The sequence below is a fragment of the Nomascus leucogenys genome, unplaced genomic scaffold, assembly GCF_006542625.1.
Source record: "Nomascus leucogenys isolate Asia unplaced genomic scaffold, Asia_NLE_v1 000244F_64890_qpd_obj, whole genome shotgun sequence".
NCBI classification, from domain to species: Eukaryota; Metazoa; Chordata; class Mammalia; order Primates; family Hylobatidae; genus Nomascus; species Nomascus leucogenys.
In genome coordinates this window covers 26,734-41,184 of record NW_022097692.1, presented here as the reverse complement: position 1 = coordinate 41,184, position 14,451 = coordinate 26,734, and the positions used below count along the sequence as shown (strand labels likewise).

Sequence of the window (14,451 nt, the reverse complement as noted above, 5' to 3'; positions counted from 1 at the left end):
TCGGTAATGGGTGAGTTCTCCCTCTGTCACTTTCAGTAAGAGCTGATTGTTTAAAAGAGCCTGGCACCTCCCTTCTTTTTCTCTTGCTTCTCTCTCACCATGTGATCGGCACCTTCTGCCTTCACCTTCTGCCATGAGTGGAAGTAGTCCAAGTCTCTCACCTGATGCGGATGCTAGTGCCATGTGTCTTGTACAACTTCCAGGACCATGAGTCAAGGAACATGTTTTCTTTGTAGATTACCTAGCCTCAGATATTCCTTTATAGCAGTACAAACAAACTAAGACACCAGGTGCTGGTGAGTGTGCAGAGATCCTGGTGATGGGAGAGGACATGGGTCCAGCTACTTTGGAGTATTATTTAGCAGATTCTTTAAAAGGTAAACATACACCGACCAGGCGCAGTGGCTCATGCCTGTAATCCCAGCACTTTGGGAGGCCGAGGCAAGTGGATCATGAGGTCGAGAGATGGAGACCATCATGGCCAACATGGTGAAACCCCATCTCTACTAAAAATACAAAAATTAGCTTGGCGTGGTGGCACATGCCTGTAGTCCCAGCTATTTGGGAGGCTGAGGCAGGAGAATCACTTCAACCCAGGAGGTGGAGGTTGCAGTGAGCCAAGATTCATGCCACTGCACTCCAGCCTGGCGACAGAGCGAGACTCCATCTAAAAAAAAAAAAAAAAAAAAGGTAAACCTACACCTACCATAGAACACAACTATTCCATTGCTAGGTATTTAGTCATGAGAAAAGAAAGCATACTTGCTATATTATTTGTATTTTTACATTTTCTGTATGTTATAATGTTTGTGCGTCTTAAAGTCACTTTCTTGCTGGGGATGCAGTGTCCCTCTGCAGGTCAGTTAATTCTTAGAGATAGCAAAGGGCCCACCCTTGTAGCTCAGAGCCCACTGAAATTATTCAAACCAGCCTGTCCTAAACTGTTTCTCCTGCCCTATCTGTCTTTCCTGCAGAAACTGCAATAGAGCTGTGGTCTAGACTCTACCCTTGCCCCTCTCCCTTCTGCCCCTTGTATTTCGAGTCAAGAAGTGTACAAGGTGTTACTTTGCCACAGCCCCTGCTTCTGGTCTATAGCAGTCAGGGTTTGGTGAGAGAAGCAGAGCTGCTGTGCATATACGTGGTGAGGGATTGGCCAGAGGCATGGTGGGAGCTGGCTGGACGATCGCTGCAAATGGCCTTGGTGTCTGATGCTGGAGCTTAAGGACCCCAGGGTGGGTCTTCAGGAAGGGTAGATGGATGTAAAGTGGGGACAGCAAGGAGAATCCAGGACCCACAGAAGGGACTGGAACTCGGACAATTCTCAATGCCTCCTACCCTGACAATGTGGATGGCCTTCAGAAGAAGCTGGCACCCTTCCTCACAGAGCTAATCACATACCTGTCTCAGGTATGGGAGAAGCTGACAGAGGAGCATGAGAAAGGTGGAGCAGCTGTAGGTTCAGCTGCTGCCTTGTGCCTATGAGGGTCATGAAGCAGAGAGGTGACATGAGACAGGTGACAACATTTATGAGCTCCAAAAGGGCCTGTCCTGAACTTCCGCATTCAAAACAAAACAAAACAAGAATAGGCTGGGCACAGTGGCTCATGGGAGGCTGAGGCAGGAGGATCAATTGAGACCAGGAGTTACAGACCAGCCTGGACATCATGGTGAGACCGCCTATCTACAAAAAAATTTAAAAATCAGCTGTACATGGTGTCACGTGCCTGTAGTCCTAGCTACTTGCGAGGCTGAAGTGGGAGGATTGCTTGAGTTCAGAAGCCAAGGCTGCAGTGAGTTGTGATTGTGCCACTGCACTCTAGCCTGGGTGACAGAGTGAGACCCTGTCTTAAAAAAAAAAAAAGAAAGAAAAAAAGAAAAAGAAAAGCAAAAATATAGAATGGATGTTGAATTTGGTCAAACACTTTTCCTATGCCTACTGAGATGACTACATGGTTTTTTTTTAGTTTATTTAGTGTATTACATTAATTAATTTTCTGTTATATTTATGTACGTATGTATGTATGTATGTGTATATGTATGTTTTTGAGACAGGGTCTTGCTCTGTCACCCAGGCTGGAGTACAGTGGGGCAATCATGGCTCACTGCAGTCTAGACTTCATGGGCTCAATCAATCCTCCCACCTCAGCTTCCCTAGTAGCTGGGATTACAGGCACACATCATCACACCCAGCTATTTTTTTGTATTTTTTGTAGAGATGGGGTTTCACCACATTCCCCAGGCTAGTCTCGAACTCCTAGACTCAAGCTATCCAACCACCTTGGCCTCCCGAAGTGTTGGGATTACAGGTGTGAGCCACCATGCCCAACCAATTATTACAAAAATTCTTTATCTTATCATAATTGTGGTGAAATACACATAGCATAAAATTGATCACATTAACCATTTTAAGTGCACAGTGCGGTATTGAGGACATTCACATTGCTGTGCAACCGATATCACCATTTATCTCTAGAACTTTTTTCATCTTCCTAGACTGAAGCTTGGGGTCTATTAAACAATAATTCCTCATTCTCCCTCCTCCCAGCCCTTGGCAACTACCATTCCTCTCTTTGCTTCTGTGAATTTGACTATTTTAGGTGCTTTATACAAGTAGAATGATTAAACCAGTTGTCGTTTTGTGACTGGCTTATTTAAGCGAGCACGAAGTTCCCAAGGTTTATCCATGTTGTAGGATGTGTCAGAATTTCCTTCTCTAAGACTGAATTTTATTCCATTGTTACCAGATTTTTCTTATGCACTCATCTGGAGATGGTCACTTGGGTTACATTCACCTCTTGGCTGTTGTGAGTTAAGCTGCTGTGAACATGACTGTACAACCTTGATTAATTTTCTAAAGTTAAAACCAGCTTTACATCCCAGGGATAAATCACATTTGCCTGTGGTTTATGATTTTTTATGTATTACATATTTTAAAATATTATTTGTATTAGTCTGCTTTCATGCTGCTTATAAAGACCTTCCAGAGACTGGGCAATTTACAAAAGAAAGAGGTTTAATGGACTTACAGTTCCACATGGCTGGGAAGGCCTTACAATCATGGCAGAAGGCAAGGAGGAACAAGTAATATGTTATGTGGATGGCAGCAGGAAAAGAAAGAGAGCTTGTTCAGGGAAACTCCTGTTTTAAAACCATCAGAACTTGTGAGACTTATTCACTATCAAGACAACAGCATAAGAAAGACCCACCCCCATGACTCAATTACCTCCCACCAGGATCCTCACACAACATGGGGGAATTGTGGGAGTTATAATTCAAGAAGAGATTTGGGCGGGGACGCAGCCAAACCATATGATTCCACCCAGACCGCTCCCAAATCTCCTGTCCTCACAATTCAAAACCAAGCATGCTCTCACAACAGTCCTGCAAAGTCTCATCATTAACTCAAAAGTCCACAGTTCAAAGTCTCATCTGAGACAAGGCAAGTCCCTTCCACCTATGGGCCTGTAAAGTCAAAAGCAAGTTAGTTACTTCCTAGGTACAGTGAGGGTACAGGCATTGGGTAAATACAGCCATTTCAACTTGGAGAAATTGGCCAAAATAATGGGACTACATTAAGTCCAAAATCCAGTGGGGCAGTCAAATCTTAAAACTCCAAAATGGTCTCCTTTGACTCCATGTCTCACATCCAGGTCATGCTGTTGCAACAGGTGGGTTCCCATGGTCTTGGGCAGCTCCGCCCCTGTGGCTTTGCAGGGTACAGCCTCCCTCCTGGCTGCTTTTACAGACTGGCATTGAGTGTCTGTGGCTTTTCCAGGTGCACAGTGCAAACTACCAGTGGACTTAATATTCTGGGGTGGAGGGATGGTGGCCCTCTTCTCACAGTTTCATTAGGCAGTCCCCCAGTCATTACTCTTTGTGGGGGCTTCAAATCCACATTTCTCTTCTGCACTGTCCTGGCAGAGGTTCTCTGTGAGGGTCCTGCCCCTGCAGAAAACTTCTTCCTGGACATCCAGGCATATCCGTACAGCCTCTAAAGTCTAAGTGGAGGTTCCCAAACCTCAATTCTTAACTTCTGTGCACCCACAGGCTCAACCCCACATGGAAGCTGCCAAGGCTTGGCACTTGCACCTTCTGAAGCCCTGGCGTGAGCTGTACTTTGGCTCCTTTTGGACACAGCTGGAGCAGTTGGGATGCAAGGCGCTGAGTCCCTAGGCTGCACACAGCAGGGGGCCCTGGGCCTGGCACACAAAACCATTGTTTCCTCCTAGGCCTCCAGGCCTGTGGTGGGGAGGGACTGCCATGAAGACCTCTGACATGCCCTGGAGACATTTTCTCCATGGTTTTGGGGATTAACATTCGGCTCCTCATTACTTATGGAAATTTTTGCAGCCGGCTTGAATTTCTCCTCAGAAAATGGGATGTTCTTTTCTATCACATAGTCAGACTGCAAATTTTCCAAGCTTTTATGCTCTGTTTCCCTTTAAAACTGAATGCCTTTAGCAGCACCTAAGTCACCTCTTGAATGCTTTGCTGCTTAGAAATTTCTCACACCAGATATGCTAAATCATCTCTCTAAGGTTGAAGTTCCACAAATCCCTAGATCAGGGGCAAAATGCTGCCAGTCTCTTTGCTAAAACATAACAAGAATCACGTTTCCTCCAGTTCCCAACAAGTTCCTCATCTCCATCTGAAACTACCTCAGCCTGGACTTTATTGTCCATATTGCTATCAGCATTTTGGGCAAAGCTATTCAACAAATCTCTAGGGAGTTCCAAACTTTCCCACATTTTCCTCTCTTCTTCTGAGCCCTCCAAACTGTGCCAACCTCTGCCTGTTACCCAGTTCTAAAGTCGCTTCCACATTTTCAGGTATCTTTTCAGTAGCAACCCACTCTACTGGTACCAATTGACTGTATTAGTCTGTTTTCATGCTGCTGATAAAGACATGCCTGAGACTGGAGAATTTACAAAAGAAAGAGGTTTAATTGACTTAGAGTTCCACATGGCTGGGGAGACCTTACAATCATGGCAGAAGGCAAGGAGGAGCAAGTCATATCTTAATGGATGGCAGCAGGCAAAGAAAGAGAGCTTGTGCAGGAAAACTTTTATTTTTAAAACCACCAGATCTCATGAGACTTACTCACCATCATGAGAACAGCATGGGAAAGACCCGCCCCTGTGATTCAACTACTTCCCTCCAGGTTCCTCCCCTGACACGTGGGAATTTTGGGAGTTCCAATTCAAGATGAGATTCGGGTGGGGACACAGCCAAACCATATCATTATTGAATTTGATTTGCTAAAATATTGTTTTACATTTTTGTATCTAAGGTCATGAGGGTCTGTAGTTTTTCTATCTTGTCACATCTTTATCTGGTTTTGGTATTGTGGTAATGTTGGTCTCACAGAATGAATTAGGGCATTTCACATGCTTCTGTTTTCTGGACTAGATTGTGAGAAATTGTTATTATTTCTTCCTTCAGTGTTTGGTAGAATTTATCAGTGAAGTCATCTGAACTTTACCTTTTTGTTTGTGGGGACATTTGAATTCAAAATTCAATTTGAATTTAAAAGGTAAGATTATGTCATTTGTGTTACTAATTTCTTCTTCTGTAAAGTCTGACAGCTTGTGTCTTTTAAGGAATTTGTCCATTTCATCTAAGCTGTAGATTTTATTGGCATGAATTTGTTCATATTCTCTTATCATTTTAATACCTGTAGAATCTATGGTGATATTAGCTCTCCCATTCCCGGTATTGGTAATTTATATCTTCTGTCTTTTTTTTCTAATCAGCCTGGCTAGAACTTTGTCAGGTTAATTGATCTGCCCAAAAAGTCAGCTTTGGTGTCATTGGTTTTCTCCATTGTTTTTCTATTTTCTATTTCATTAATTTCTACACTGAAGAAAGCCTCCAGGGAAGGTAGATCACTCACTGTCATGTTTGTTTTTCAAGGACAGTCATCTGCCAGTGTGCCAGTCACCAAGGAACAGGTGACTAAGCAATGTCTAGTACCTATTAATGCGTCCTGGTGGGAGCCATCTTGTGCTCCTACAAGAATTATGCCCTGAGGTTGGCTGCTGATTCTCTCACTAAATGTTCCTCAGGGTGTTACCTGACACACACTGTTGGGCTAATCCATGGAAATCTCCATGATGTAATTCAGCCCAATGCAACAAGAATTCTGTGAACTTCCTCTATGCCAGGTATAGCATGGGTGCTGTGGAAGGAGGATGAAAATAGGAAGAAGACATAACCTCTGTCTTCAAGGGGTGCTCAGGATACTGGGGGTGACCAATACATATTCCTGAAAGAAGGCTCCAGACAGGTGGGGTGAGCCCACAGCAGAGGCCTACAGCTCTGTTCAGAATAAGGAAGCAGAGCAGGCTGAGAGAGGCAGCTCAGCAGAGTGCTTAGGCAAGGATAGGGCCACAACTCCACAGTGCAGGCAACATATCTGAGGAAAGCCATTTACAATAGGCGACGGTCACATTCCATCAAAGCTCTGGAACTGTTCATGGAGGCGGGGTTTGCAATCTTATTTCAGCCTTTCAAAGGCCTCTCAGGGTTTGGAAATGGAAGCAACAATGTCTGTGCATTGCAGAGATGCAGGTGAGCCCCCATTTCCTGCCAGTTAGGAAGTCAGTGCTGACGCCTTACTGTCTGTCCTTGGCACATGAGATGCCAGTTCCTTTCTTGGCAGAGAGCTTTTGATTATCTGAGGATAACATCGAAATTTTGCTTTGAAACACATTTCAAAAATATGAACTTTATTCAAATTTACTTTCCTTTTTGTCGTTCTGAATTGTTAAGGTCCAAAAGTGTTGCTGAATAATTCTGCTTCTAAACCCCCATTGCAGCACAGGGCATGATCTGTCCCCAAGGCAAAGAACATAAGGGACTCGTGTGTGGAAAACATACAAGTAGGTATCTCAGCGAATGCTACTCATATATTATTATGAGTAATTCATTGGCAGTGATTGTGATTTTTTTTTTTTTTAATGAACGAATGACTATATGCCCTCTATTGGGGTCAGGTTTTGTGCCTTTACTTCTCCCACCTACTATATCACGGTAGCTTAGAATCCCAGCTGCTCACTCTGAGCTGAAGTTCTCTGATGGCTTCTGCTGGGCGGAATGGCCTCCTTCCCCTATATGTGTGTCTACTGCTGACCTGTGGCTTTGCCAAGGCTGGGAAGCCGCTGGTAGTGCCCATGGATGGGAGCCACTGGTTCACCATGCGGTTGGTGGTGGAGAAACTCATTCTCAGGGGGCATGAGGTGGTCATAGTCAGGCCAGAGGTGAGTTGGCAACTGGGAAGATCACTGAATTGCACAGTGAAGACTTATTCAACCTCATATACCCCGGAGGATCCGGACCTGGAGTTCATGGCTTTTGCCAATGCTCAATGGGAAGCAGAAGTACGAAGCTTATTTTCTCTATTAATGAGTTCATCCAAATGTTTAGAATTTAATTTTTCACATTGCAGGAGTTTGTTTAATGACTGAAAATTAGTAGAATACTTAAAGGAGAGTTCTTTTGATGCAGTGTTTCTGGATCCTTTAGCTGTGTGTGGCTTAATTGTTGCCAAATATTTCTCCCTCCCCCCTGTGGTCTTCACCAGAGGAATACTTTGTCATCATCTTGAAGAAGGTGCACAGCACCCTGCTTCTCTTTCCTACAGCCCTAGATATGTCTCAGGATTTTCACACACCATGACTTTTAAGGAGAGATTATGGAACCACATCTTCTTCTTAAAGGAGCATTTATTTTGCACATATTTTTTCAAAAATGCCTTAAAAATAGCCTCTGAAATTCTCCAAACACCTGTCATGGCATATGATCTCTACAGCCACACATCAATTTAGTTGTTGCAAATGGACTTTGTTTTGGACTATCCCAAACCTGTGATGCCCAACATGATCTTCACTGGTCGCATCAACTGCCATCGGGGAAAGCCAGTGCCTAAGGTAAGTCATTGCTCCTTTAGCACATTAAAAGTATTCTGGCTCTGAATATTTAAAAAGACTCCTTACTGAACTGGGATTCGACATTTGTGTTTGTTGCATCTAAAATTTCTTTTCTACGTAAAAAATTATTTTGTGCCATCCATATGCTTTTTGGTTAGCAACTTTTATATAATGGCCTTGTTAATACGTATGTGTATACAATTGGTTAATTGTTCATAATTTCCACTGCATTTTTTTTTCTTTTTAGAAACATGGTTTTGCTATGTGCCCTGGCTGGACTCAAACTCCTGGGCTCAAATGATCCTCCTATGTAAGCCTTCCCAGCAATTATGACATTTTTAGTATTTTTGGAAAAATACTTAAAAACACAATAAGAAATGAAACTTTCATTTTAGCTAATCCTGTAATACCTGCTGCAGTAAAATGCTCTTTGCGGTTTTGTATGCATGTGTTTCCATTTATTGAAATTACTTTATATATAAGCATATATATAAATGTTTACACTTATTTTATTAAAATCAAATCTACTATCAGGCTGGACATATTGTTCTTTACCATGAATTTTTACTTGCCGGTAAATCAGAGACAACTTCACAGATTTGACATGTTCTTTTAATAATTGCATAAAAGTATTTATGCAATTACTATGGATGCAACACAGTTGCAAGCTTTCCCAGGTGTTTTTCTGCTAAAGATTTGGCTAACTTCTTCAAAACAACAATAATAAACAGATACTATCTTTCTTTGACCCTGAAGAAAGTATAAAGCAGAATGCCTTTAGCCACCCAAAACAGTGTTACCATGATGTCTGGTCTCGTCCAGTCTGCTTTTTATTTGACTGGATCACTTTCATCTTTTGGTAGCCATTGCTTTGGTTGTGCTTTGTCTTCCAGGTCTTACTGGTAAAGCAGTGTTTCATCTCTTGTTACAATTCTTTGAAGAGATGCTTCAAGGTCTTGATCCCACTTGTTTATAATTTCCATTGAAGGGTCTGTTCTTGTCTGCAGCTGATCTGGCTGCAACGGTTTTGGCACCCAACAAGTGGAAAATTTGTTAAACTGAAATTTTCGTCAGAATTGTGTAAACTGACCTGACTGAAATTTCTATTGTGTTGGCTATTTTTTCTGCTGTTAATTATCAGTCCTCTTCAGTTAGAGCATGAGCAAGATTAACTGTTTCCTTGCAAATTGATGTGTGGATGGTCTGATGGTGTGGGTTTCATCTTCACCATCGTCTTGTCCCTTCTTAAAAAGAATTACTCACTTGTAAATTGCTAATTTTTTGGAGGATTTTCCCCATTAACTTTCTGTAAAACATCAATGATTTCACCATTCTTCCCTCATCCCTCAGCATAAATTTTAGGCTATTGCTTCAATTGTAGCAGAATTCATGTTGTTCTGATGGGGACTTCTTTCCAACTGATGTCTTATCCTTCTTAGTGCCTCAAACTAGATCCTACTCAGACATTTTTTAACAAGTTAGTGTAAGTTTGTTTTGGTGCAAAGAAATTTGAAATCCATGCATAAGTTTTTCATAATATGCATTTTGCATTTTCATTAATTGTGTGATGATCCCTCATCTATTACTTTTATAGGGATGGGCCATGCATTTTTGTTTGCTGTTCTGGCTTCTTACAAGGTTCAGTAGACTCTGTAACACAGTTGTATCTCTCACAGATTGGCAGCTGTTTGGTAAAAGACTGACTTTTCAGCCAACTCATGGGAAAGTGAAATAATGTAAAAAACAGGAAGACTACAGCTTTAGGCCTTTCAAGTGAGGCAAGGCTTTCAGCTCTTGGCAAGAACAGGTGAGGAGATGCAAGTTGTAGGACTTTAAGAGGCTAGGCTTTTCAAAGTGCTCCTCTCCCCTTCACCCTCCTTTAGTTACAGCACCAAGCACCACTGAGGTGTTGCCTGCAGCCTCACCCTCTACCCGGTTGTGGGATCCTGCCACTTCCTGAACCCACACTGAGTTCCTTATGGCTCACAGGGTCACCTAGAGGGCTGTAGAGATACAGAAAGATACATGTGATTTTATATTACCTATCATATAAAGATATATTTATAAAATAGGAAACATATTAACCACTTATCATTTTATATATTTATGGTTTTATGTGTCTAAAAATAATTGTTTTATGTATGTATTAAAGAATAAGTATGTATAAGAGGTTTTATAGAGTGGAAAATTATGTATTTATATGTATCTTTACAAATTTAAGAATAAAGGAAGGAAAATTCTCAAAGAGGAATTCAGATATCAAAGAGTGCCCTTTGACAAAGAGCCTTGGATACAACATACCTACAAAAGTGAATTGTCATTGAAAGACATATGGACACTGGATTTCTCTTTCTTTATTTTAGAAGGGCAGGCTGTGTCTTGGAAAAGCATGCAGTTTGTTGTATCTTGCTGGACAACAAGAATCGTAGTCTGAACTGTCTAATGAGAAGGAAGCATCACTTGATGATGGAGTGTGCGTCTGTGCCCATATATGTGCATGTGTGTTTGTGTGTATGCATGGACACATGTGTCTGCATGCAGTGTCTCAGATCCTACATAGGGGTTTTTCCTGAAGGTCTCCAGTAGCAAAAACTCATTGAGTCTATCCAGGGGAATTACATCCAATGCTGTAATTAAATACTTTAACCAAGATGGCAGATCATCATTCAAGAGAATATCAAGATAGTTTTAATTAAAAAAAAAAAAAAGGAATCACTCCCAGGGTTTTTTAGTTTTTGGTGAGTTCCAGCAGAATTGATGACCAGGTCTAGTAGGAAGGAATTCAGGATTACTCTGTACCATCCAGGGTGAGTGTAGCTCTGAAGAACTAGGGGTGGGAAGTGACTTCACAGCAAGAAAAGATCTGGGCTTCCCCCATTGCTCTAAGATCTGGTTCCATTCCGAGATTCAAATTAAGAGTAAGCTGTTAGTGGCAAGCCCAAGGCCTCCCACCAAGATTATTCAATTCAATTTCCTTTTTGTTTTATCAAAGTTTTCAAACATATGGCAAGGAGAGACTATAGTGTAATGAACACCTATATATCCATCTTTGTATTACATAATTTTCAATATTTTATTATACTGATTCATGTATCTGCTCTTTTGTTTCTTTTTTAAAAAAGCTTCTGGCTATAATTTTTTAATGGAAATGCTGTACATATCATTCTATCCCCAAATACTTCACTAAATATGAAAAATAAGGAAAGTTTGTTACATAGCCACAATATCATTATCATTCCTCACAGAATCAATAACTCTTTAATATTGTCTCACTCATAATGCATAATGAAATTTCCCCTAATTGTCTCAAAAATGTCTTTTACATGCAGATCAATAGAATAGAGTTGAGAATCCAGAAATAAACCCACACATCCTTGGCCAGTTGGTTTTTACTGTGGTACGAAGACTGTTCAAATGGGAAAGAATAATCTCTTCAACAGAGGTCGCTGCAACAGCTGCATATCCACGTGCAAAGAATGAAGTTGCACCCTTATATGCAAAAACTAACTTGAAATGGATCAAATAGCTAAATAGAAAAGCTAGAAATGTAAAACTTAGAAGGAAACATTTGAGCAAGTATTAATGACCTGGATTTCTGGGATGTGACACCAAAAGTATCAGAAACACCAACAAAAACAACACAGACATATTTGACATCAAAATAAAAAACTTTCGTGCATCAAGGGACACTATCGCGAGAGTGAAAAGACAACTCACATGGCTTCCCTCACTAAGATGTGCAAACAAACATACACATGCTTGACATGGAGGCTCCTGGGAGGCGACCACAATCCTCAACGACCTGAAGTCCCAAAATCTTGAATGTTAAGATCCTGAAAGATCAAGGTCCCACAAATATAATTCCAGAAAAAATGACTTTAAAAATTCTTTAAAAGATATATGTTTACATTTTAAATGGGGATTTATTTGAAAAATATATAAAAACAGGACAGAACACTTCATAGGCCACTTTACACCCTAAAATATGTAATAATGATACATATTTTTGCAAGCATAAACCCTCAGGTATACTAATGACTGTCACATAGGTGTATCAGTTGTGAGCAGATGAATCATATTCATAGAATAATAGGTCAAAAAAAGAAAAGTATAAACATATATCATTGTGGTTGGTAATTGTGTGCACTCAGCTTTACAGGTTTGATCTGACATACCTTGAAAAATGAACAGAGAGTTTTCATGAGGTCAGTCAAAAACCTCTATGGGTCACCACCACATACACAGTTGCTCAAAGTGCTTAAGTCTTGAGAGCCTCACCCTCACACATAACTGGGATTACAGGCATCCACCACCACACCTGGCAAATTTTTATAGTTTTAGTAGAATGGGGTTTAGCCATGTTAGCCAGCTTGGTCTTGAACTCCTGACCTTAGGAGATCCACCCACCTCAGCCTCACAAAGTACTGTGATTACAGGCATGAGCCACCACGGCCGGCCGAGAAATTTTATCTTTCACAAATGCAGATGTACAAAAGGGACATCTCTCATTTATTGAGGACATTACAACGTTTTTACATACATGCCTAATGCTGACACACGGTTAACCCTTTGATGACGCACTTTCATGGAGTCAAATTTGTGAGCATAAAATGAATTAGAATTCACTAAAAGTCTCCACACGCTTTCTGCCTTTGGTATTGGAAATGATGTGCAGATGAAATACATCTAGCACAGCAAAGTGCAAAAAGAATGCTGACAATTTAATCTTGTGAAAAAAGCTAAAAAGAAGAAAAAGTAAAAGGAAAAAACTCCAAATTAACCTATCCTGTGATTGTGATTTTTGGGATTTTAGCTGTTAGAGAGTTTAGATTTTAGGGAGTTAGACCTTTGGGATTTGGTTCCTTAGGGAACCGATATTTTGGAATTCAACATTCAGAATTATGGGTTTTGGGATTATGTCTTTCAGGATTATGATACAAACCCTATAGCATCTTGTTTGCTAGCATAACCTATACAAATTTTAGATACATCTCTGCACCCCAGCAGAGCATCATGAAATTAAGTAGTTTACAGCAGAGCTTCTCAACCTATCTGTGACTAAGGAATAGCACAAAAAGTTTTCTGCAATTCATTTCAGATCCATATTTTTCTGCAACATATAACAAAAAATAAAATGCTAGAAAGTGAAATGAAATCAGACTATAAATTGCAAAACTACTGAGGATTGCTTGGCTGACAGCAACACCAATTGCTACAGGAATTTCTAAGCATTTCCTGCAGGATCTGCACGCGTGCTGAGATGGGCGGGCAACACAATGAGCTGGAAACCATACCTTGAGCAGCACTGTTTTAGACGCAGTCCAATGGTGCTACGTGAGTAGTGTTTAACCAGAAATAAGGCCGGGTGCAGTGCCTCACGCCTGTGACCCTGAGGTCAGGAGTTTGAGATCAGCCTGACCAACATGGTGAAACCCCATCTCTAATAAAAATAACAAAAATTTGCCAGGTGTAGTGGCAGTCGCCTGTAATCCCAGCTACTCAGGAGGCTGAGGCAGGAGAATCACTTGCACCTGGGAGGCGGAGGTTGCAGTGAGCCAAGATCACACCACCGCACTCCAGCCTGGGTGAGAGAGCGAGACTCTGTCTCGAAAAATAAATAAATAAATAAATAAACAAAAATTAAAAAAATAGAATACTTTGTTTTGTTAATGTGCTAAATACATTGTCACAAACACTGAATAATTAGTGATCACCAGGGCAAAGTCTATCATCAGCTACCAGTTTTCCTTATAACCTTGTGTTTCAGGAACCTAGCAACCCTTCTGCCCACTAAAGTGATAACTCATGCAGGTTTGCCCAGAATATTCCCAGTTTACCACTGGAAATCTCACGTCCCAGGAGACTACTTGTTCCCCAAGGAGCAGGGACAGCGGGTCACTGTCACTGGAGCACTGGAAGCTAGCCACATCATTAGGAGATTCAGAAGGGGCACGACTTAAGGAGGCTCATGTTTCTCTTATCTTCCGCTTTCTGCTATCATTTCCAACTGGTGACAAGTTCCTTCCACACAGAAGCCAGGCCAGGAGATAAAGTCATCTTGTCCTAGAAAAACTGTTAGAAAGAAGGGAAACTGTCTAGTGTGTTTCCCCAAAAGAGTTTCACAGACTCTTCTCTTATTGGGGATATGGGGGTGGATGATCACTCCCCTGGTCTCCCTGAAGCAAGGACGCCCCTCTGGCCTCAGGGGGCCTGTCAGGCAAGTCTCTTCTGTCCCCCGAGGTTCACAGACCCACATCCCTGCAAGAGCAATGCTGAGTGGGGTTGGCTTTGAGCCCCAGCCATTCTCTAACAATTCTTTTAGTGAAGTATCAGTGCCCATCCCCCACTCCAGCATTTTTTGCCTCTTGCTATGATCAGTTTTCTCACTTTCACCTTTACACCTCTGTTCACTGAAAAATTACAGAAGTATGAGTTTGGAAAAGGAGTCTTCATTTCTTGGAAAAGGTTACAGCCTTCAAGGCGGCCGTCTAGCTGGCTGGGAAGCACAGCCTCCGGCAAAGAC

General features: G+C 41.5%; 1 pseudogene; it reads left to right on the top strand.

Moving 5' to 3' along the window:
• Positions 1–7,076: 7,076 nt before the first annotated feature.
• LOC100595835 lies at positions 7,077–7,928 on the top strand (annotated as a pseudogene).
• The last annotated feature ends 6,523 nt before the right edge of the window (positions 7,929–14,451 follow it).